This window comes from Aquarana catesbeiana, linkage group LG04 (assembly GCF_042186555.1).
Source record: "Aquarana catesbeiana isolate 2022-GZ linkage group LG04, ASM4218655v1, whole genome shotgun sequence".
Lineage (NCBI taxonomy): Eukaryota > Metazoa > Chordata > Amphibia > Anura > Ranidae > Aquarana > Aquarana catesbeiana.
The window spans coordinates 556,103,697-556,127,907 of NC_133327.1; the positions used below are offsets into that span (position 1 = coordinate 556,103,697).

The 24,211-nt window shown below is 47.9% G+C and overlaps 1 long non-coding RNA gene across 1 annotated transcript in view; it reads left to right on the forward strand.

Annotated features, from left to right (window-relative positions):
• The first annotated feature begins 1,257 nt into the window (after positions 1 to 1,257).
• The window catches only part of LOC141140605 (uncharacterized), a 56,865-nt gene continuing 33,911 nt past the window's right edge, over positions 1,258 to 24,211 (forward strand). The window contains exon 1 of the long non-coding RNA XR_012243960.1: positions 1,258 to 1,574. This is a non-coding gene — a long non-coding RNA (uncharacterized lncRNA). The remainder of the gene's footprint in view (positions 1,575 to 24,211) is intronic.

Here is a 24,211-nt window from a genome sequence, read left to right on the forward strand (position 1 = left end):
AGTGATCTGTCAGTTTCTCATCCCTGGGGGGGTGGAGGCTGAGAGAGGGAGGCCGCGACACGGCTACCTCGGGGGGGGGGGGGAGGCCGCGACACGGCTACCTCGGGAGGGGGGGGGAGGCCGCGACACGGCTACCTCGGGGGGGGGGGGCGGGGAGGCCGCAACACGGCTACCTCGGGGGGGGGGGGCGGGGAGGCCGCAACACGGCTACCTCGGGGGGGGGGGGGGCGGGGAGGCCGCAACACGGCTACCTCGGGGGGGGGGGGGGCGGGGAGGCCGCAACACGGCTACCTCGGGGGGGGGGGCGGGGAGGCCGCAGCACGGCTACCTCGGGGGGGGGGGGGAGGCCGCAGCACGGCTACCTCGGGGGGGGGGGGGAGGCCGCAGCACGGCTACCTCGGGGGGGGGGGGAGGCCGCAGCACGGCTACCTCGGGGGGGGGGGGGGGAGGCCGCAGCACGGCTACCTCGGGGGGGGGAAGGAGGCCGCGACACGGCTACCTCGGGGGGGGGAAGGAGGCCGCGACACGGCTACCTCGGGGGGGGGGAAGGAGGCCGCGACACGGCTACCTCGGGGGGGGGGGAAGGAGGCCGCGACACGGCTACCTCGGGGGGGGAAGGAGGCCGCGACACGGCTACCTCGGGGGGGGGAAGGAGGCCGCGACACGGCTACCTCGGGGGGGGAAGGAGGCCGCGACACGGCTACCTCGGGGGGGGGAGGCCGCGACAACCTCGGGGGGGGGGAGGCCGCGACAACCTGGGGGGAGGCCGCGACACGGCTACCTCGGGGGGGGGGGGGGGAGGCCGCGACACGGCTACCTCGGAGGGGGGAGGGAGGCGGCGACACGGCTACCTCGGGGGGGGAGGGAGGCCGCGACACGGCTACCTCGGGGGGGGAGGGAGGCCGCGACACGGCTACCTCGGGGGGGGGGGGGGAAGGAGGAGGCCGCGACACAGCTACCTCGGGGGGGGGGGAGGAGGAGGCCGCGACACGGCTACTTCGGGGGGGGGAGGAGGAGGCCGCGACACGGCTACCTCGGGGGGGTGGGAGGCCGCGACACGGCTACCTCGGGGGGGGGGTCGCGACACAGCTACCTCGGGGGGGGGGGGGGGAGGTCGCGACACGGCTACCTCGGGGGGGGGGGGGGAGGTCGCGACACGGCTACCTCGGGGGGGGGGGGGGGGGAGGAGGCCGCGACACGACTACCTCGGGGGGGGGGGCATTCACGACACAATTACTTTGGAGGGGTGGGGGGGGTAGGACGCGACACAACTAGGTGAGAAATACAAGTGACAGCCTGTTACACACACGTATATAATATATAGACGATAGAGAGGACTGTATGAAGGGAAGAGTAAGAAGCTTTATGGAAAATGGTTGACAACCATTATTCTCAGAACCGCTGCTTTGCCAGTCTCCGACCAGCAGAGGGCAGTCACACCTTCTGTACCATTTCCATACAATGGGTTAGGAATGAAATCTACAGACCCGAAGATCGCATTATCAGAGGGATTGAGGAGAGGGAGAAAAGGAGACCAATGGGTGGGAGCCGCCACCTCAACCTGAGAGCCGCAGGTGACCACATTGTACACCAACACCGAATACCTGCAGAGACGGGACCCCGCACAGCCAGCACAATACAGCCTGACCCTCAGCCGCTACATGCCCCGCCTCCTTTTGGCCCATTTAAGAGAGAGCTTATGACGTCACCGCTATGCCGTGCCCGCCATTTCCCTGCTGATCATAGTGTATCAGTGGTGAGGTGAAGTGTGGTGTGGTGTGGTGTGGTGAGGTGTAGTGTGGTGTGGTGTATTCAGGTGTTTTCCGAATAGCACATATTTTGTGGCTGTCGTGTTTAAAATTAATCTTCCCCCAAAACACATTTTTATATAACCTGTGACCACTGTTTGGTTCATCACCATTTTTTAGAGCCATGCTCCAGGTAGATATAAAAGGGTAGGTACCAACATTTGACTTGGACCTCTTGCAGTCCATGTGCAGCAGAGCTCAGACTGGGGGAGTGAAAAGCAGCACAGGGAGCCAATCAGTTGGGCCAAAGTGCAAGGGCTGTGTTATGTGGCAGAGCTATGTAAATTTCAGAAATGGATGGACAGAAATCCAAATTCTTTGGGAGGCAAAACAACTCCCACATAACTGTATCATCTGTGTATTTAACTGCCTGGAGTTCAGCTTTAACTGTAGCTGTCCAACTTCTAAATGTAATGTACCATGGGCCTACCTGATAAAAGCACACGTCACTGTGACCCCGGTCATAATGAGCTCCATTCACAGAAGCATCCCACTGTAGGGTAGGTGTCTGGACACATTTTTTCTAAATATTGCATGCGATCCTGAAACTGTCCATTCATTATACCGTTTTGTGGTATTTACCGCAAAACACCTAAAAAGCGTGGTAAATACTGCATGAACAGGCATTAAACTCCATTCACAGAAGGAGATAAATAATGAAATGCATGCGGTAATTAAGTAGTGGTCCAGGCATGTGATATTTAACCACTTCAGCCCCGGAAGGATTTACCCCCTTCCTGACCAGAGCACTTTTTACAATTTGGCACTGCGTCGCTTTAACTGCTAATTGCGCGGTCATGCAATGCTGTAACTAAACGAAATTTGCGTCCTTTTCTTCCCACAAATAGAGCTTTCTTTTGATGGTATTTGATCACCTCTGCCGTTTTTATTTTTTGCGCTATACACGGAAAAAGACCGAAAATTTTGAAAAAAAATGATATTTTCTACTTTTTGTTCTAAAAAAAATCCAATAAACTCAATTTTAGTCATACATTTAGGCCAAAATGTATTCGGCCACATGTCTTTGGTAAAAAAAATGTCAATAAGTGTATATTTATTGGTTTGCGCAAAAGTTATAGCGCCTACAAACTAGGGTACATTTTCTGGAATTTACACAGCCTTTAATTTATGACTGCCTATGTCGTTTCTTGAGGTGCTAAAATGACAGGGCAGTACAAAACCCCCACAAATGACCCCATTTTGGAAAGTAGACACCCCAAGGAAGTTGCTGAGAGGCATGTTGAGCCCATTGAATATTCATTTTTTTTGTCCCAAGTGATTAAATAATGACAAAAAAAAAAAATTACAAAAAGTTGTCATTAAACGATATATTGCTCACACAGGCCATGGGCATATGTGGAATTGCACCCCAAAATACATTTAGCTGCTTCTCCTGAGTACGGGGATACCACATGTGTGGGACTTTTTGGGAGCCTAGCCGCGTACGGGGCCCCGAAAACCAAGCACCGCCTTCAGGATTTCTAAGGGCGTACATTTTTTATTTTACTCCTCACTACCTATCACAGTTTTGAAGGCCATAAAATGCCCAGATGGCACAAACCCCCCCCAAATGACCCCATTTTGGAAAGTAGACACCTCAAGCTATTTGCTGAGAGGCATGTTGAGTCCATGGAATATTTTATATTTTGACACAAGTTGCGGGAAAAAGACAATTTATTTATTTATTTATTTATTTATTGCACAAAGTTGTCACTAAATGATATATTGCTCACACAGGCCATGGGCATATGTGGAATTGCACCCCAAAATACATTCTGCTGCTTCTCTTGAGTATGGGGATACCACATGTGTGGGACTTTTTGGGAGCCTAGCCGCGTACGGGGCCCCGAAAACCAAGCACCGCCTTCAGGATTTCTAAGGGTGTACATTTTTGATTTCACTCTTCACTGCCTATCACAGTTTCGGAGGTCATGGAATGCCCAGGTGGCACAAACCCCCCCCAAATGACCCCATTTTGGAAAGTAGACACCCCAAGCTATTTGCTGAGAGGCATGGTGAGTATTTTGCAGCTCTCATTTGTTTTTGAAAATGAAGAAAGACAAAAAAAAAAATTTTTTTTTCTTTTTTTAATTTTCAAAACTTTGTGACAAAAAGTGAGGTCTGCAAAATACTCACTATACCTCTCATCAAATAGCTTGGGATGTCTACTTTCCAAAATGGGGTCATTTGGGGGGGTTTTGTGCCACCTGGGCATTCCATGGCCTCCGAGACTGTGATAGGCAGTGAAGAGTGAAATCAAAAATTTACGCCCTTAGAAAGCCTGAAGGCGGTGCTTGGTTTTCGGGGTCCCATACGCGGCTAGGCTCCCAAAAAGTCTCACACATGTGGTATCCCCGTACTCAGGAGAAGCAACAGAATTTATTTTGGGGTGTAATTTCACATATTCCCATGGCATGTTTGAGCAATATATCATTTAGTGACAACTTTGTGCAAAAAAAAAAAAAAAAAATTTGTCTCTTTCCCGCAACTTGTGTCACAATATAAAATATTCCATGGACTCGACATGCCTCTCAGCAAATAGCTTGGGGTGTCTACTTTCCAAAATGGGGTCATTTGGGGGGGTTTGAACTGTCCTGGCATTTTATGCACAACATTTAGAAGCTTATGTCACACATCACCCACTCTTCTAACCACTTGAAGACAAAGCCCTTTCTGACACTTTTTGATTACATGAAAAAATTATTTTTTTTTTGCAAGAAAATTACTTTGAACCCCCACACATTATATATTTTTTAAAAGCAAATGCCCTACAGATTAAAATGGTGGGTGTTTAATTTTTTTTTTTCACACAGTATTTGCGCAGCGATTTTTCAAACGCATTTTTTGGGGAAAAACACACTTTTTTACATTTTAATGCACTAAAACACACTATATTGCCCAAATGTTTGATGAAATAAAAAAGATGATCTTAGGCCGAGTACATGGATACCAAACATGACATGCTTTACAATTGCGCACAAACGTGCAGTGGCAACAAAATAAATACATTTTTAAAAGCCTTTAAAAGCCTTTACAGGTTACCACTTTAGATTTACAGAGGAGGTCTACTGCTAAAATTACTGCCCTCGATCTGACCGTCGCGGTGATACCTCACATGCATGGTGCAATTGCTGTTTACATTTGACGCCAGACCGACGCTTGCGTTCGCCTTAGCGCGAGAGCAGGGGGGACAGGGGTGCTTTTTTTTTTTTTTTTTTTTTTTTTTTTTTCTTTATTATTTTTTTGCTTTTTTTATCTTATTTTAAAACTGTTCCTTTCATTTTTTTTTTTTTTTATCATTTTTATTGTTATCTCAGGGAATGTAAATATCCCCTATGATAGCAATAGGTAGTGACAGGTACTCTTTTTTGAAAAAATTGGGGTCTATTAGACCCTAGATTTCTCCTCTGCCCTCAAAGCATCTGACCACACCAAGATCGGTGTGATAAAATGCTTCCCCAATTTCCCAATGGCGCTATTTACATCCGGCGAAATCTAAGTCATAAAATGCTCGTAGCTTCCGGTTTCTTAGGCCATAGAGATGTTTGGAGCCACTCTGGTCTCTGATCAGCTCTATGGTCAGCTGGCTGAATCACCGGCTGCATTCTCAGGTTCCCTGTTGAGACAGGAGAGCCAGAGAAAAACACGGAAGACGGTGGGGGGGGGGGGGCATTCTCGCCCACTGCTTGTAAAAGCAGTCTAGAGGCTAATTAGCCGCTAGGATTGCTTTTACATGAAAGCCGACCGCTGGCTGAAAAGAATGATACCAAGATGATACCTAAACCTGCAAGCATCATTCTGGTATAACCACTCAAAGTCGTGAATGGTGTACCTGAAGACAAAAAATGGTTAACAATAAAGCACAGTAAACGGTAAAGTATAAAAAATTGCATACCTGAAAAGCAAACATGATAAAACATAATAACAATAAAACATTGCAGAATAGAATACAGTAAAAAAGAGCAGAACAATAGAGAGAATAGAGAGAGAGAGAATAGAGAGAGAACAATAAAACGACAACTAATATTTTTTATTTTATATTTTTGTTTGTGTTTTTTTTTTTTTTTACACTTTTTTTGTAACTGTAACTTTTATAACTGTAACCGGTTCCAGGTTCGGGTCTCTCAAAATGCGATGGCATCTTGGGAGACCCTGTGAAAGTGTGTCCTAGTCTGTGCAATGCTGTACCCTACGCTAATACTCAACTAGTGAATGGTAGCGTTCAAAACATTCACCAATGCAAAGACCAGGATTGACAGGAGGGACAATAATAGCGGGTGTCACGCCTATATCCGCGTTTGCTGCAGACACAACATCTTTTTTGGGGGGGTTCGTTGGGTAGGGGTACTCGGGAGGACATAAAAATGCCTCTCATGCAGCCGACTGCATTTGGTTGGGGATGTGAATGGGGGAAGTACGGGCGCTGCAGAAGTGGTGGGTTCCCAATTAGGATTGGCGAATGCAGCAGGAAGGGCATTATGGGCACGACGGGCCTGTGTTTGTCTTTTTGGTGGCAGCGGGACACTACTTGTGCTTGCCACCTCACCAGCTTGAACTGCACTTATGGGACTCGCCACGTCACCAAGTGTTACTGCAGTGCTGGTTTGACTACGACCGGGGTGTACTAGGCCGCTGGCGCTTGCCAGTTCACCAAAACGCTACCAAAAAAACTGTTAACGATCGCAGGGATCAGGCCTGACTCTGCGAACGCTGCAGTTATGCGTTTAGTGTTTTGTAAGTGACAGTGATCGATCGATACTGCACTTGGGTGGGCTGGGCTGGGCCGGGCGGAGGGGCAAAACGCAGGTGCTAGCAGGTATCTGAGCTGATCCCACTAACACTGCGTTTTTGGGAACCCTAAACTGCTGGGGACGCCAGTATAGATCTGATCGGATCAGATCAGATATTGATCAGTTCAGATACTATACCACTAAGGGAGGTGTACGGTGCGTGCGTGGGTGTTAGCGCTACTGGCACTAACCTGATGCTGCCTGGGGCTGGTGCTTGCCAGTTCACCAAAACGCTACCAAAAAAACTGTTAGCGATCGCAGGGATCAGGCCTGACTCTGCGAACGCTGCAGTTATGCGTTTAGTGTTTTGTAAGTGACAGTGATCGATCGATACTGCACTTGGCTGGGCTGGGCCGGGCGGAGGGGCAAAACGCTGGTGCTAGCAGGTATCTGGGCTGATCCCGCTAACACTGCATTTTGGGAACCCTAAACTGCTGGGGACGCTAGTATAGATCTGAACGGATCAGATATTGATCCGATCAGATACTATACCACTAAGGGAGGCGTATGCTGCGTGCGTGGGTGTTAGCGGTACTGGCGCTAATCTGACGCTGCCTGGGGCGACGCATATCACCGCCGGGCGATCAGGGGGCTAAACCTTTATTCGGTAATAAACGGCGGGTGCCCTGACACTATAAAAAATAAACGAACTAACCAGCGTCACCCGTAACGGTTATACGGTGATCAGTGGTGAAAGGGTTAACTAGGGGGCAATCAAGGGGTTAAAACATTTATTAGATAGTATATGGGGGTCCCTGTCGCTATAAAACGCTGACGGCGAACCTAAATATTTACGTCCCTAACTAGCGTCACCAGCGACACTAATACAGCGATCAGAAAAATGATCGCTTAGCGACACTGGTGACGGGGGGTGATCAAGGGGTTAAAACTTTATTAGGGGGGGTTAGGGGGGTATCCTAGACCTAAAGGGGGCCTAACACTCACTGCCCTAACACTGTAACTGTCACAAACTGACACCAATACAGTAATCAGAAAAAAAAAAAAAAAACCTGCTTGGTGTCAGTTTGTGACGGGGGGGGGGGGGGGATCGGGGGGCGATCGGGGGGGGGATCGGGGTGTTTTGTGTGCCTGGCATGTTCTACTGTGTGTGTAGTGTGTTGTGCACTTACATTACAGTCTTCTCTCCTCGGCCCGGAACGGAAAATACCGAGCCGAGGAGAGATGACATCATTTCCTCTGCCTCTGTGTACAATACAGAGGCAGGGAAATGATCCCATTGGCTGGGAGCGATCACGAGGGGGGCCACGAATGGATGGCCTCCCCCTCACCACCGATCGCCAGGGGAGATTTGCCGACCGCCGCAGGCACCGGGGGGGGTTGGATCGGACCCCCCACCCGTGGGCAGGCAAGGACGTACCTGTAAGTCCTTTTGCCTGCCCGTGCCATTCTGCCGACGTATATAGTCGTGCGGCGGTCGGCAAGTGGTTAAGGAATGTGTTGGATTCTAACTGGTTGTTAACGAGCGGGCGGCCACCGGCATCCTTAACCAGTAACTTTTTCATTTTGGCGTAGGGCTTCCCCTAAAAATCCTTTTCTTTACATTCGGAAACCCCACTGACAGCTGATGACTCTTCGGTTGTTAAGGACATGGTGGCCGCCCGCTTCTTAACAACCATGACAATTACTGCAAGCTCTCACTACTGAAATACCGCATCACTTCATAAAATAGAGCATGCAGTATTTTAGTAGCTTTTTTTGTGAATGCCAAAAAAATTGATGGTATTTTACCGCGTTTCTTAAAGTGGTAGGCACCACTTTGTGAATGGAGCCCATTGTCCCTATACATACCAGTTAGAGTGTCACTGATCACCGCTACACCAGTCATTATCCCCTAATTACCCCCACAAAAGGTACAGCGTCCCTGATCACCACCACACCAATTACAGTGTCACTGATCACCACCACACCAGTTACAGCGTCCCTGATCACTACTACAGCAGCTACAGTGTCACTGATCACCACCACACCAGTTACAGTGTCCCTGATCACCACCACACCAGTTACAGTGTCACTGATCACCACCATACCAATTACAGTGTCCCTGATCACCACCACACCAGTTACAGTGTCACTGATCACCACCACACCAGCTAGTGTCCTTGATCTCCACCACACCATCTACAGTATCCCTGATCCGCACCACACCAGCCACAGTGTCACTGATCACCACCACACAGAGGTGTATCTAGTGAAAATGGTGCCTATGGCAAGCACTGAAACTGGGCCCCTGTCAAAAAAAAAAAAAAAACAGCTAACAAAACTACAAGTCAAGCTCTTTAATCTTTTAACAAATTATGGATTAGTACTACATAAACTGCCCAATGGATCAGTTCGCCCCTGGTCATTAAGCATTCTACATTCAGTGAAAGTTCATGTACTGCAAAGTTTGCACTGCATGAACTTTCACTGGATGTGGATTGTTTAAGGAGCTTGTTGCACAAATCACTTTATTAAACTTTATGATATCTATTTATTTGATCCATATTGAGCACTATTTTATTGTGTGTATATGCCAAGCAGAAGCAGCCAATCAAATATGGTGCTCAATATGGATTAAATTAATATGCATAGCCATAAATATCAGAAATAAAAGTGTAATAAAGTGATTTGTGCAACAGCAGGTACTACTTTTAAATAGACTGCGAATGTGACTACAGGAGATGACCAGACTGCGAATACAGGAGATGACCAGACTGCGAATACAGGAGATGACCAGACTGCGAATGCGACTATAAGAGATGACCAGACTGCGAATGTGACTACAGGAGATGACCAGACTGCGAATGTGACTACAGGAGATGACTAGACTGCGAATACAGGAGATGACCAGACTGCGAATGCGACATACTACAGGAGATGACCAGACTGCGAATGCGACATACTACAGGAGATGACCAGATTGCGAATGTGACATACTACAGAAGCATCCCACTGTAGGGTAGGTGTCTGGACACATTTTTTCTAAATATTGCATGCGATCCTGAAACTGTCCATTCATTATACCGTTTTGTGGTATTTACCGCAAAACACCTAAAAAGCGTGGTAAATACTGCATGAACAGGCATTAAACTCCATTCACAGAAGGAGATAAATAATGAAATGCATGCGGTAATTAAGTAGTGGTCCAGGCATGTGATATTTAAGGAATGTGTTGGATTCTAACTGGTTGTTAACGAGCGGGCGGCCACCGGCGTCCTTAACCAGTAACTTTTTCATTTTGGCGTAGGGCTTCCCCTAAAAATCCTTTTCTTTACATTCGGAAACCCCACTGACAGCTGATGACTCTTCGGTTGTTAAGGACATGGTGGCCGCCTGCTTCTTAACAACCATGACAATTACTGCAAGCTCTCACTACTGAAATACTGCATCACTTCATAAAATAGAGCATGCAGTATTTTAGTAGCTTTTTTTGTGAATGCCAAAAAAATTGATGGTATTTTCTTAAAGTGGTAGGCACCACTTTGTGAATGGAGCCCATTGTCCCTAATCATACCAGAAATGCCCCGTACACACGGTCGGACTTTGTTCGGACATTCCGACAACAAAATCCTAGGATTTTTTCCGACGGATGTTGGCTCAAACTTGTTTTGCGTACACACGGTCGCACAAAGTTGTCGGAATTTCCGATCGCCAAGAACGCGGTGACGTACACCACGTACGACGAGACTAGAAAAGGCCGGTTCAGAACCAAGCGTGGCACCCTTTGGGCTCCTTTTGCTAATCTCGTGTTAGTAAAAGTTTGGTGAGAGACGATTCGCGCTTTTTCAGACTCGTGGCTTTCAGATCGTTTTCTGCCGTTCAGTTTGTGCTTGTGGGTTTGTATCTGCTCTTCAGTGTGTGCAGTCAGTTCGTATCGGAGTTTTCTGTGCGATCTTGCCCGCTCGTTGCTGTTTTTCAGGTCGCTCTTCACAGGCCTTGCTGTTCTTCAGTGCGTTCTGTTACTTCGTTCTGAGCAGCCGACCGTTTTCTAGCCATGTTTCGTATGCGTACTCCTCGTAGAGTTCGTGCTGTGCGGGGGCTTGGTGTTGGGGTCCTGACCTTGACACAAGTCCAGTCCATGAACAGGGTGGGGAGGAGTTCATGGACCAAGAATTGGTTGCTTCAGCGTGACCAGTTCTCTCATATGCCTTTGCTCCGTGAGATCCGTGAGAATAATCCTGATGATTTCAGGAACTTTCTCAGGATGACGGACCCCGTGTTTCACCGTTTGTTGGCTTCGCTGACCCCCTATATTAGCAGGCAGGATACCTGCATGAGGCAAGCCATCACTCCGGAGCAGAGGTTGGTCGCTACCTTGCGGTATTTGGCCACAGGGAGAAGTCTGCAGGACTTGAAGTTCTCGACAGGCATCTCCCCCCAGGCTCTGGGGATCATTATCCCAGAGACCTGTTCTGCCATCATCCAGGTCCTGCAGAAGGAGTATATGAAGGTAAGATTTTTATCCTTTTATATCACATTTTATTGTATTGAATGTTTGATAATATATTGTATTTCTTCCCTCATTCCCTAATTACCATGATTGTAATATGCTGTGAATGTCCCCTTTGTTCTCATGCATGCTGGATTTTTAGGTAATTATTATTTTGTGTCCTTCATACATATTTGCCCTTCACTAACCTCCCCAGCATGGTCTTTCCTGGCCTATATTCACCTCATGTAGTCACTTAACAATGTATTTTATCAGCTCCATAGTAGTGCTTTACCCCAAACACCCCCTAAAATGTTTTGAAATGTTATTTTTGATTTAAATTCAGGCAGAGTGCCAGAGGCTTTTTTTTTGTGGTGTCCCCAAATTTTTTTTAACCCTCCCCCCCCAACTGCTAAGTCAGCTGATCCCAATTCTCTATCCTCAATCATCTATCTGCTGACTTTGCCAAACTCATACACACTATACCCATCTCTTTACTGGTCAGATTTATGGATGAATTCCCCAAAGCATGTAGTGCAAGGGCCTGCCTGTATACTTTCCAATGGTACTGTTTAAAGTTTTTGTATCGTATTATTATCTTGATAGGTAATAGCAGAATGTTCAAATGTCCTCAAATGTGTACAGTGTGTATTTATATCTTTGTATTATGACACTTCTTACCTGTCCAGTGGTCTGCCAATAGTGTAACTAAGGAGGGGCTGTTCCAAGTAATACCCTGTATTTAGGCATTCATCTCTCAATGAAGTGAAGAGGGTTACCTGTCCAAGAGTCCCCCCCCCTATAATGTTAGAAATGGCCCATGAGAGGGGGGAGGGGGAATATGATAGGTGTACCTTATACTTTGTTGTTGTTAAATTCCCCTTAGTAAATGCTATCTGGAGGTTGCCCCATAATGTTTGTGTCTAATCTGCTTGCCATGTTTCTGTGAAAAAATAGTAATGTTTATTTTTTTTTTCCTCAACAGTTTCCTTCAACGCCACAGGAATGGCAGACTGTGGCCTCCCACTTTGCCCAGCGGTGGGACTTTCCTAACTGCGGAGGGGCAATTGATGGGAAACACGTCCACGTCGTCCCACCACCCAACTCGGGGTCGTACTATTATAATTACAAGGGGTTTAATAGTATAGTGATGTTGGCGGTGGTGTCGGCTAATTACGAGTTCTTGTATGTGGACGTGGGGAAGAATGGCCGGATGTCCGATGGTGGAGTGATCGCCCAGACGGAGTTCTACAGGCGTCTCCAGAATGGCAGCTTGGACTTGCCACCTCCAGAGGACAATGTTGAAGGTCTCCCATTTGTGTTTGTTGCTGATGAAGCATTTGCGCTGGGGGACCACCTGATGCGGCCATTCCCGATGAGGACCCTCACCCCGGAACAGAGGGTTTTTAATTACCGGCTGGCCAGAGCCCGAAGAGTGGTGGAGAACACATTTGGAATCCTGGCCAACCGGTTCCGATTATTCCTGACACCCATCCATATGGCGGAGTATAAACTGAACCATATAATACTTGCCTGCTGTGTTCTCCATAATTTTTTAAGAAAATATTCAGCCAACTATGCTGGCTCAGTTGGGCCTGAGGCCGGAATCCCTAATCCATCAACACTGACGGCGCTTGAAAGTGGCCGTCCTGGCTTGCCCTCCCTGAATGCCCGTGATGTCCGGTTACGCTACCTGGAGTTCTTTGTGGGTAGGGGGGCTATCAATATGCCAGACAATCTGTGACACCTTTTTCAAATAAAAAACAACCAAAAGAAATTCTTTGTGGACATTTACTGCTTGTGTTTGTTTTAGCTGACCCTGACAGAAATGTGTTGAGTACAGAAAATGTCGTGATTGGGTAACCTTATAAAAAACAGTGTTGGCTGGTACTTCCTAAATGCAAAAACACATTTCACTACAAGTGCACTTGCAACTGCACTGAACCTGCACTTGTAGTGCAAAGAGGATTTGCCCTTAGGAAATAACCCCCATTTTTGCATAAAACAGCAATTACATCACCCCAAAAGTGTTGTAGTGTTGAGACAATAATCCACACATTCTTGAGTAAGGCACTTTTTTATACCTGCACAATCACATGTGCATTTCCCAAAGGTTTTTAAAACAAACCAACATGTTTGTTGTATAACAATGTTTGCAGTAGCATTATCAAAAATCGAAATATCCATTTCAGATAAAACAGGCCTGTGTAAAACCAACAAGAAAGCCAAAAAACTTGAACTTACAAAGTTCACATATGGTAAAACCTGAAGGCTATATCAGACATGAGTATTTATGAACTGTGTTTGATATAGCGTTCAGATGGGGGGAAATCACCCCTGGAAAAGCCAAATTTGGAAGATGCACACCAATTTATGAATGTCAACATGTGCTATCTGCCATCAGGGGGGGATCAAGGGCCGTGTTTTGGGGGAGCAAGCCCTTCCTCAACTCTACTTTATAATTGAGGAAGGGGTTGCACCCCCAAAACGCGTCCATTGATCTCCCGTGATGGCAGATAGCACATGTTGGCACACTGTGTGCATCCTCCAAATTTGGCTTTTCTAAACATTTAAAAATTTTTGGTACGATAAAACAGGTGATTTTGTGGGGTTTAAATTCGCCCCAAAACATCAATGATGTTATTATTTTTTTTAATAACATCACTGATTTGTTGCTGGATGTTTTGCAATTGGAGATTACACCCCATGATCTCCCCGATCAGTATCTGGGCACTTTCAGATGTAAAGCGTTCTGGATCACGATCACCTAAAAAGAGATAAAGAACAAAAAAAAAGGTCTCAAAAATCTGCCACCATCCATCTCTTTTACCTGAGCCTGTGGTCGCAGACACTCACCTGTTGTGGTGCCAATCTCCACCACGTCTTCTTCTTCCTCCTGCTCTTCTTGTGTTGGTATTTCCCCTTCTTCCAGAGGGGGGGGGTCTCTGGTCTCCTGGGATGAGGGGTGTCCGAGTCTTTTCTCCCCTATGTAAAACAAAAATGGTATACTTAGCACACAGATATTTGATGGCAGAACTAGAAATAGGAAACATTGCCCGGAAGTGGGGTACAATTGTCTATTTTAGCAGAGTTCCAAGATGTATATTTTTTATTGCCCTTTGTCAAGCTGCAATACTTTACCTGTTTGGTACAAGCTTCACAGATGTAGCCCCCCCTATAGTATACACTGGAGCACCTGTGTGCCCCCCCTAATAAAAATGGTGTTCTTGTGTCCCACACTAGTGCTCCAGTGTCCAGATGTGAAAACAGCTGCTCAGTGTCCTCTCCTTACACACAATCTAGTTTGCATTTCATTCTAGTAACAAACCCATCTACACAAACAAATATTTGGCATCCAAGTAGGCCCCCAAAAATGTATGAAAATGCATATGGCCTAAACAATGGTGTTCTAGAGGCCGAAAGAAAAATGTTTGATACGAACGAATAATGTGCCCATGAACATTAAAGTTGACCTTTTTAAATGTTACAACTAATAAAAGCATATGGAGCAGAACGAACGTAATAAAGACAGAAAGAATAGGAACACAGCACAACTACTTACTTTTTTGCAGCACTCTCCGGATCTTTCGGTACTGCTCTGGCTCTCTCAACTTCAGGTCCGACCACCGCTTCCTGAGCTGATCTTTAGACCTTCGTACCCCGAAATTCCGCTCTAGACTCCTGACCACTTTCGCCATGATCTTGGCCTTTCGGATGTTCGGGTTGGGGTAAGGCCCATACTTTCCGTCATAGTCGGACTTCTTCATGATGTCGACCATCTCCAACATCTCCCCAAACGACATATTTGTGGCCTTAAAACGTCTCCTTCTGGATCGGGACGTGCCTGGATCCGCCCTTTCCTCCTCCTCCTCCTCGTTGCTACAATTAGCCCGCACCTGCTGTATGTCCGCCATCATGCTCTTCCCCCACTGCGCCGAACGAAAAGGGGCGGGGAATACACTAGAAAGAACGTCAGTGGCGGGCGGAGTTACATGCATGCGCAGTGTGTATAAAGCTTAACACGCGTGTGTATTACGTTTGATCTGTGAGCGGAGGAAGGAGCATTGGACGCGCCGATCGTAAGAACGAAGGTAAGAGACAAACTTGTGCCTATACTGCTTCTAGATTGAGGCCTATATTGTAACAAGATTAGGAGAGTTTTGTGTGACATTAGGCTTTGTCTTGTGTTGTGTCTTGCAGTGAACATGGATATGGTACTCAAAGATAATGACTTCATTTCAGTATTCATAGAGATGCTAAGGGAGCTGCCCTGTCTGTGGGAGATTAAACACCCCCATTACAAGAACCAAGCAAAGAGGAAGGCAGCACTGGAGCAATTGTGTGAAATTGTGAAGCAGGTGATCCCCACGGCAGACATCACTTATTTAAAGATTTTCATTGGTGGCCTGAGGAGCACATATCTGAGGGAGCGCAATAAAGTCCTTGATTCGCAGAGATCCGGAGCAGCAGGTGACATCTATGTCCCCAGGATGTTGTACTACGACAGGCTGCACTTTCTGGCAGGCCAGACTGAACCCAGGCCATCCCTCTCCAGTCTTCCTTCCACGCTTCCTTCCCCCCCAGCTGAGGCTTCTGACGCCCAACCTGGGCCTTCCAGGCCACATGTGGAGGAGCCCAGATTGAGCCAGGTATAGCATTCCTCTAAATATTTCTGCTTGTCCAATCAGCCGGCTGGCTGATATCAAGGTCCCTCCACCCCCCCTGAAAACAGAAAGTGGCAGTAGGACGAGTGCCCTAGAGGAGGCGGCTATCAGATTCTTTTGGAGGGCTACAGAGGTTCTGGGAGCACCACACACCAGGCAGGAGAACATTGCTGCATTCATAGCCTATAAAATGCAGAGGATGGAGGAGGGCCAAAAAGCCATGTGTGAGGCCCTCATATCGGAGGCTCTGGAGAAAGGTATGAGGGGCCAAATTACACCTCACACACAGCTTTGGGATGGTCCTCCTCCTCCTCCTGCAGGTCCTACTCCTCCTCCAGGTCCTACTCCTCCTCCTGCCACATCTCCAACTGCACAGCCACAGCCGGGAATGAAGCGTGAAAGGAAGACCAGACAGTGAGGATCCTGGATCCAGTCTGTTGGGCAAAAAAATGCAGCCTCTTGTGGTACCACAGCCTGCGGACACACATGTCATCTGCTGCTATCCAAGTCTCTGTGAATCCCGGACCAGACTGCCCTCCCTTACATATGGACTCCTCAGGCCACCAATTTTGATGTTGAAGAATTGATGTCTGCCGTGGGGGTCCCAGGCTTCGCTAATTTCTCTTGTTGATCCAGTGTTGCCTTCCTCTTTGTTTGGTTCTGATCCCTTAATAAAGGATTTTTGTTTTGAATTATACTCTCCTATGTGTTTTACTTCAAAAAGGACAGTTTGTTTGTGAGGATTCAGGTACATTTCAAATATACAATGTGAAATGAACAAGGGACACCAACAACAAACAATCTCCTTGAGATTAAATAATAGAAGATATCAATGGTGTTGGGGTAACTTGACACACAAAACACACCCAAAAATATTCTGGAGTAAAAATAAAAATAACATTGAACAAAGATCAGCCTTGGAAAAAATACAAACATTAAATAAAAAAAAGGCTTAAAATCCAAAATAAAAAAAAATTAAAAAATATCAAACTGTCAGATGTGACAACTAATACCGAATATATATAGGGGAACCCACTAAAAAAACACAAATAAAAGTTTGTGAGAAGTGTGTGTGAATACGAGCAGCAAAACGACTTAATTCTTGTCACATTATAAAGAAGAAGAGAGTGCGCTGTATTAAACCATTTTTAACATTGCAGCGTGACGAAAGTGCTGTATCCATTGCGAACGCTAAGTTTACCAGAACGAGCTGTCCCGTGTTGGAATTTCTTCTGAGCATGCGTGGCACTTTGTGCGTCGGAACAGGCCACACACGGTCGGAATTGACGCGATCGGATTTTGTTGTCGGAAAATTTTATCTCCTGCTGTCCAACTTTGTGTGTCGGAAAATCCGATGGAAAATGTCCGATGGCGCCCACACACGGTCGGAATTTCCGACAACACGCTCCGATCGGACATTGTCCATCGGAAAATCCGACCGTGTGTACGGGGCATTAGAGTGTCACTGATCACCGCTACACCAGTCATTATCCCCTAATTACCCCCACAAAAGGTACAGCGTCCCTGATCACCACCACACCAATTACAGTGTCACTGATCACCACCACACCAGTTACAGCGTCCCTGATCACTACCACAGCAGCTATAGTGTCACTGATCACCACCACAGCAGCTACAGTGTCCCTGATCACCACCACAGCAGCTACAGTGTCCCTGATCACCACCACACCAATTACAGTGTCCCTGATAGGGATGAGCTTCGTGTTCGAGTCGAACCCATGTTCGACTCGAACATCGGCTGTTCGATCGTTCGCCGAATTGCGAACGTTATGGGCCGTTCGCGCTAAATTCGTGTGGCGCGTCACGGCCCATAATTCACTGCGGCATCGCAGTGCATTGCTGGCTGATGATTGGCCAAGCATGCACTATGACCTGCATGCTTGGCCAATCACAGCGCCGTCAGTAGAGAGAGCTGTAATTGGCCAAAGCCAGGGTGGCTTTGGCCAATTATGGCTCAGGGGATTTAGTACACACCCCACACTATATAAGGCCGCCTGCACGGCGGCCCTGTGTAGTGTGTGTTCCGGTGTGCTGAGAGATAGAGAGAGAGAGAGACAGTGTCATTTGATTTGAGTTAGATAGATTAGGCAGAACAGTCAGTCAGTTAGCTGCACTTACAGTGTATTGTGTATATATATGCATCCCAGGTGTTGCATATATATATATACACTGTATTCAGTTTAGCTAGATCCGTTCCTGTTATCTTCTATCTAGACTATTTACATTTAATGCAGTGCGTCCTGCTCACAGTGTTCAGCTAGATCCGTTCCTGCTATTTACATTTAGTGCAGTGCGTCCTGCTCACAGTGTTCAGCTAGATCCGTTCCTGCTATTTACATTTAGTGCAGTGCGTCCTGCTCACAGTGTTCAGCTAGATCCGTTCCTGTTATCTTCTAGACTATTTACATTTAGTGCAGTGCGTCCTGCTCACAGTGTTCAGCTAGATCCGTTCCTGTTATCTTCTAGACTATTTACATTTAGTGCAGTGCGTCCTGCTCACAGTGTTCAGCTAGATCCGTTCCTGTTAAATTCCTACTGACAGGCAGGCTTGTCTGGTTACAGTATATAAAGCTACCTGAAGAAAATTACAGGTGTTCTATTTGATCCTATTAGTACCACGGTCAGGCAGCTAGACTATTTACATTTAGTACAGTGCGTCCTGCTCACAGTGTTCAGCTAGATCCGTTCCTGTTATCTTCCTACTGACAGGCAGGCTTGTCTGGTTACAGTATATAAAGCTACCTGAAGAAAATTACAGGTGTTCTATTTGATCCTATTAGTACCACGGTCAGGCAGCTAGACTATTTACATTTAGTACAGTGCGTCCTGCTCACAGTGTACAGCTAGATCCGTTCCTGTTATCTTCCTACTGACAGGCAGGCTTGTCTGGTTACAGTATATAAAGCTACCTGAAGAAAATTACAGGTGTTCTATTTGATCCTATTAGTACCACGGTCAGGCAGCTAGACTATTTACATTTAGTACAGTGCGTCCTGCTCACAGTGTTCAGCTAGATCCGTTCCTGTTATCTTCCTACTGACAGGCAGGCTTGTCTGGTTACAGTATATAAAGCTACCTGAAGAAAATTACAGGTGTTCTATTTGATCCTATTAGTACCACGGTCAGGCAGCTAGACTATTTACATTTAGTACAGTGCCTCCTGCTCACAGTGTTCAGCTAGATCCGTTCCTGTTATCTTCCTACTGACAGGCAGGCTTGTCTGGTTACAGTATATAAAGCTACCTGAAGAAAATTACAGGTGTTCTATTTGATCCTATTAGTACCACGGTCAGGCAGCTAGACTATTTACATTTAGTACAGTGCGTCCTGCTCACAGTGTACAGCTAGATCCGTTCCTGTTATCTTCCTACTGACAGGCAGGCTTGTCTGGTTACAGTATATAAAGCTACCTGAAGAAAATTACAGGTGTTCTATTTGATCCTATTAGTACCACGGTCAGGCAGCTAGACTATTTACATTTAGTACAGTGCGTCCTGCTCACAGTGTTCAGCTAGATCCATTCCTGTTATCTTCCTACTGACAGGCAGGCTTGTCTGGTTACAGTATATAAAGCTACCTGAAGAAAATTACAGGTGTTCTATTTGATCCTATTAGTACCACGGTCAGGCAGCTAGACTATTTACATTTAGTACAGTGCGTCCTGCTCACAGTGTTCAGCTAGATCCGTTCCTGTTATCTTCCTACTGACAGGCAGGCTTGTCTGGTTACAGTATATAAAGCTACCTGAAGAAAATTACAGGTGTTCTATTTGATCCTATTAGTACCACGGTCAGGCAGCTAGACTATTTACATTTAGTACAGTGCGTCCTGCTCACAGTGTACAGCTAGATCCGTTCCTGTTATCTTCCTACTGACAGGCAGGCTTGTCTGGTTACAGTATATAAAGCTACCTGAAGAAAATTACAGGTGTTCTATTTGATCCTATTAGTACCACGGTCAGGCAGCTAGACTATTTACATTTAGTACAGTGCGTCCTGCTCACAGTGTTCAGCTAGATCCGTTCCTGTTATCTTCCTACTGACAGGCAGGCTTGTCTGGTTACAGTATATAAAGCTACTTGAAGAAAATTACAGGTGTTCTATCCCAGCTTAGTGCAGCTACAGGCCATTAGTATGTCTGGAAGGCCAAGAAGGAGAGGCAGACAGTCACAAGCCAATAAGAGAGGGCAAGCAGGCTCTGTGTCTAGTGCTGGTCGTGGAGACGGTGCATCCTCATCAGCACGTGGCCATGGGACACGCTTGGCCTTTTTTTCGGCAGCTGGCCGTGTTGAGCCGCAACATGCGGAAGACTTGGTCGAGTGGATGACCAAGCCGTCCTCATCCTCCTCATCCTCTCTCACCCATGCCCAGGGTGCTTTGTCTGGCAAAGCAGCGGCCTCTTCCCTCAGCTCAATGTCATCAGTGACTCCCTAGCTCCACCATGTCCTCATGAGGATTCCCTCGAACTGTTTGACCACAGTGTTGGGTACATGCTCCAGGAGGATGCCCAGCGTTTGGAAGGCTCTGATGACGATACTGAGCTCGATGAAGGCAGTAACATGAGCACGGACAGAGGGGGTGCCCAAGAAGGACAGCAATCTGGCAGTCATGCTCCCCCTGCTGCAGCATACTGCCAGGTTTGCTCCAGTGATGAGGAGGGAGGGGATGATGAGGTCACTGACTCAACGTGGGTGCCTGATAGGAGAGAGGAGGAGGAGGAGGAGGAGGCGGCGGCACATCACCAACGAGGCAGGATGCCCTCCAGGGGCCAGCCTAAGGGCAGCACATTGACTGCATCACACCCCAAAGCTCCACATGTGCAGGGCACTGCAGTCTCTGCGCGTTATTCAAAAAGTTCTTTGGTGTGGGCCTTTTTTGAGACGAGTGCATCAGATCGCACCGCTGCTATTTGCAACATATGTCTCAAGCGTATCTCGCGTGGCCAAAACATCTCCCGCTTGGGTACCACATGCTTGACCAGACATATGTTGACCTGCCGTGCAGTTCGTTGGCAAGCGTATCTAAAAGACCCACACCAAAGAACAAAGAGGATCTCTCCTTGCTCCTCATCAGCTGAGATTTCCAACCCCACTAGACCTTCAGTCCTCTCTGAGACCTGCAGTGAGAGGAATGAAGGTGTAGAATTAGGTGTGTCACAGCCAAGTACTTGTGGGCAATCTGCTTTTGGTACACCGACGTCAGATTGTACCAGGCAAATTTCCCTGCCCCAGCTGCTGCACCGCCGAAAGAAGTTTGCTCCCAGCCATCCACATGCCCAGCGGTTGAATGCTAGCTTGGCAAAATTGCTAGCACTTCAACTGCTGCCTTTTCAGTTGGTAGACTCTGCCCCCTTCCGGCTCTCTACCGGCATGTGGAAGGCAATGTCCATGCCTCGCTGGACAGGGCGGTCAGCGGTAAGGTGCATATTACCGCTGACTCATGGTCCAGCAGGCATGGACAGGGACGTTACCTAAGTTTCACGGCGCATTGGGTGACTCTGCTGGCAGCTGGGAAGGATGCAGGACAAGGTGCAGTAGTGTTGGAGGTTGTTCCGCCACCACGCCTCCAAAATGCTGATTGTGACACACCTCTCTCCTCCACCCCCTCCTCTTCTTCTTCCTCCATGGCCTCTTCCTCGGAACCAGCGGTGCTCCGTAGGCGTTCAAGGGGCTACGCAAGTACGCAGGCCAAAAGATGCCATGCGGTGCTTGAGCTGGTGTGCTTGGGGGACAGGAGCCACACTGGGGCAGAGGTTTTGTCAGCTCTGCAGGGGCAGGTTCAGAGGTGGTTGACGCCACGCCAACTTAAGGCAGGAATGGTGGTTTGCGACAATGGCACCAACCTCCTCTCTGCCCTCCGACAGGGACAAATGACCCATGTGCCCTGTTTGGCTCACGTCCTTAACTTGGTGGTGCAGCGGTTCTTGGGCAGGTACCCGGGCTTACAGGATGTCCTGAGGCAGGCCAGGAAAGTCTGTGTGCATTTCCGCCGGTCATATAATGCCAGTGCTCGGCTGACGGACCTCCAAAAGGAGTTTAACCTGCCCAAGAACCGCCTAATCTGTGACATGCCCACCAGGTGGAACTCAACGTTGGCCATGCTGCAGCGGCTGCACACGCAGCAGAGGGCCATCAATGAGTACCTGTGCGACTATGGCACCAGGACAGGGTCAGGGGAGCTTGTTTTTTTTTCCCCACGCCAGTGGGCCATGATCAGGGATGCATGCACTGTCCTGTCACCATTCGAGGAGGCCACGAGGATGGTGAGCAGTGACAGTGCATGCATCAGTGACACTGTCCCCCTTGTCCACCTGTTGGAGCACACGCTGCGTGGAATAATGGACAGGGCACTTGAGGCAGAACAGAGGCAGGAAGAGGAGGACTTCCTTAGCTCTCAAGGCCCCCTTTATCCAGACAGTGTTCCTGCGTGCCCGCCGATCACACAGGAAGAGGAGGAAGAGGAGGAGGAGGAAGATTGTGTCAGTATGGAGGTGGAGCCTGGCACTCAGCATCAGCAGCAGTCTTTAAGGGATCAGTCCCAAGAAACACATGGACTTGTACGTGGCTGGGAGGAGGTGGCTGCGGACCATGTCGTTCTTAGTGACCCAGAGGACTCCGGACCGAATGCCTCAGCAAACCTACGCTGCATGGCCTCCCTGATCCTGCAAAGCCTGCGTAAGGATCCTCGTATTCGTGGTATCAAGAAGAAGGACCAATACTGGCTGGCAACCCTCCTTGATCCACGTTACAAGGGTAAGGTTGCGGACCTTATCTTGCCATCGCAGAGGGAGCAGAGGATGAAACATCTTCGGGAGGCCTTGCAGAAAGGTCTGTGCAACGCGTTCCCAGAGACTGGGAGGTTACAAACTCCTGTTTCTGGACAACGTGTTGCTGAGGCTTCGGTCAGTCAAAGAAGGAGCGGTGGAGAAGGTGGCCGTCTGACCGATGCGTTCAGACAATTTTTTGGTCCGCAGCCCCAAGGTATGATCGGTTCCAGCAACCATCGCCAGCGTCTGTTTTACATGGTGCAGGAATACCTAGGGGCAAGATCAGACTTGGACACCTTTCCCACCGAAAATCCTCTGGGTTACTGGGTCTTGAGGATGGATCACTGGCCAGAGCTTGCACAGTATGCAATTGAGCTACTGGCCTGTCCTGCATCCAGCGTTCTTTCGGAACGCACATTCAGTGCTGCTGGAGGCGTGGTAACCGATCACAGGGTGCGTCTGTCCACCGACTCGGTCGATCGGCTGACCTTCATAAAAATGAATGAGTCTTGGATCACCACCAGCTACCAAGCACCTGATGCTGATGTAACCGAATAATTTTTTTTGAAATCTCAGATCCCTTCAAAGACTGCCTATGCTGATGCTGAGTGACTATCCCTGAGTAATTATCCTCTTCCTCCTCAATCATCACGCTGATAGCTTGTAAGAACATTTTTGGTTCTGGGCGCCACCACCAGTGCCTAAGGCACAATTTTTCAGCCCCTGTTTAACAGGGGCGTGTAATTACAATTTTTGATGTAATACTTTGCAGCAGGGCTCGTTCCTGCATTCCAACTAGAGTGTCTGTGAGGGGTTGCAGTGTTGTGGCACCAGCACCAGTGCCTAAGGCCCAATTTTTCTGCCCCTGTCTAACAGGGGCATGTAATTACAATTTTTGATGCAATACTTTGCAGCAGGGCTCGTTCCTGCGTTCCAACTAGAGTGTCTGTGAGGGGTTGCAGTGTTGTGGCACCAGCACCAGTGCCTAAGGCCCAATTTTTCTGCCTCTGTCTAACAGGGGCGTGTAATTACAATTTTTGATGCAATACTTTGCAGCAGGGCTCGTTCCTGCGTTCCAACTAGAGTGTCTGTGAGGGGTTGCAGTGTTGTGGCACCAGCACCAGTGCCTAAGGCCCAATTTTTCTGCCCCTGTCTAACAGGGGCGTGTAATTACAATTTTTGAAGCAATACTTTGCAGCAGGGCTCGTTCCTGCGTTCCAACTAGAGTGTCTGTGAGGGGTTGCAGTGTTGTGGCACCAGCACCAGTGCCTAAGGCCCAATTTTTCTGCCCCTGTCTAACAGGGGCGTGTAATTACAATTTTTGAAGCAATACTTTGCAGCAGGGCTCGTTCCTGCGTTCCAACTAGAGTGTCTGTGAGGGGTTGCAGTGTTGTGGCACCAGCACCAGTGCCTAAGGCCTAATTTTTCAGCTCGTGTTCAACAGGGGCATGTAATTACAATTCTTGATCTAATATTTCACAGCAGGGCCCTGTGAGGGCTTACAGTGTTGTGGCCACAGCAACACCTAAGGCCCAAATTTCTGCTGAGTATATAGGGCAGGACCCTACTTTCAAACATCTAACTTACAAACGACTCCTACTTGCAAACGGAAGGAGACAACAGGAAGTGAGATGAAATCTACCCCTAGGAAGGGAAATTCTTTCCTGTAAGAGTTAATATGGGAAAACAATTTCTCCTTTCCACTGATGCTTTCCAATTCTTGTTCCACAAAAA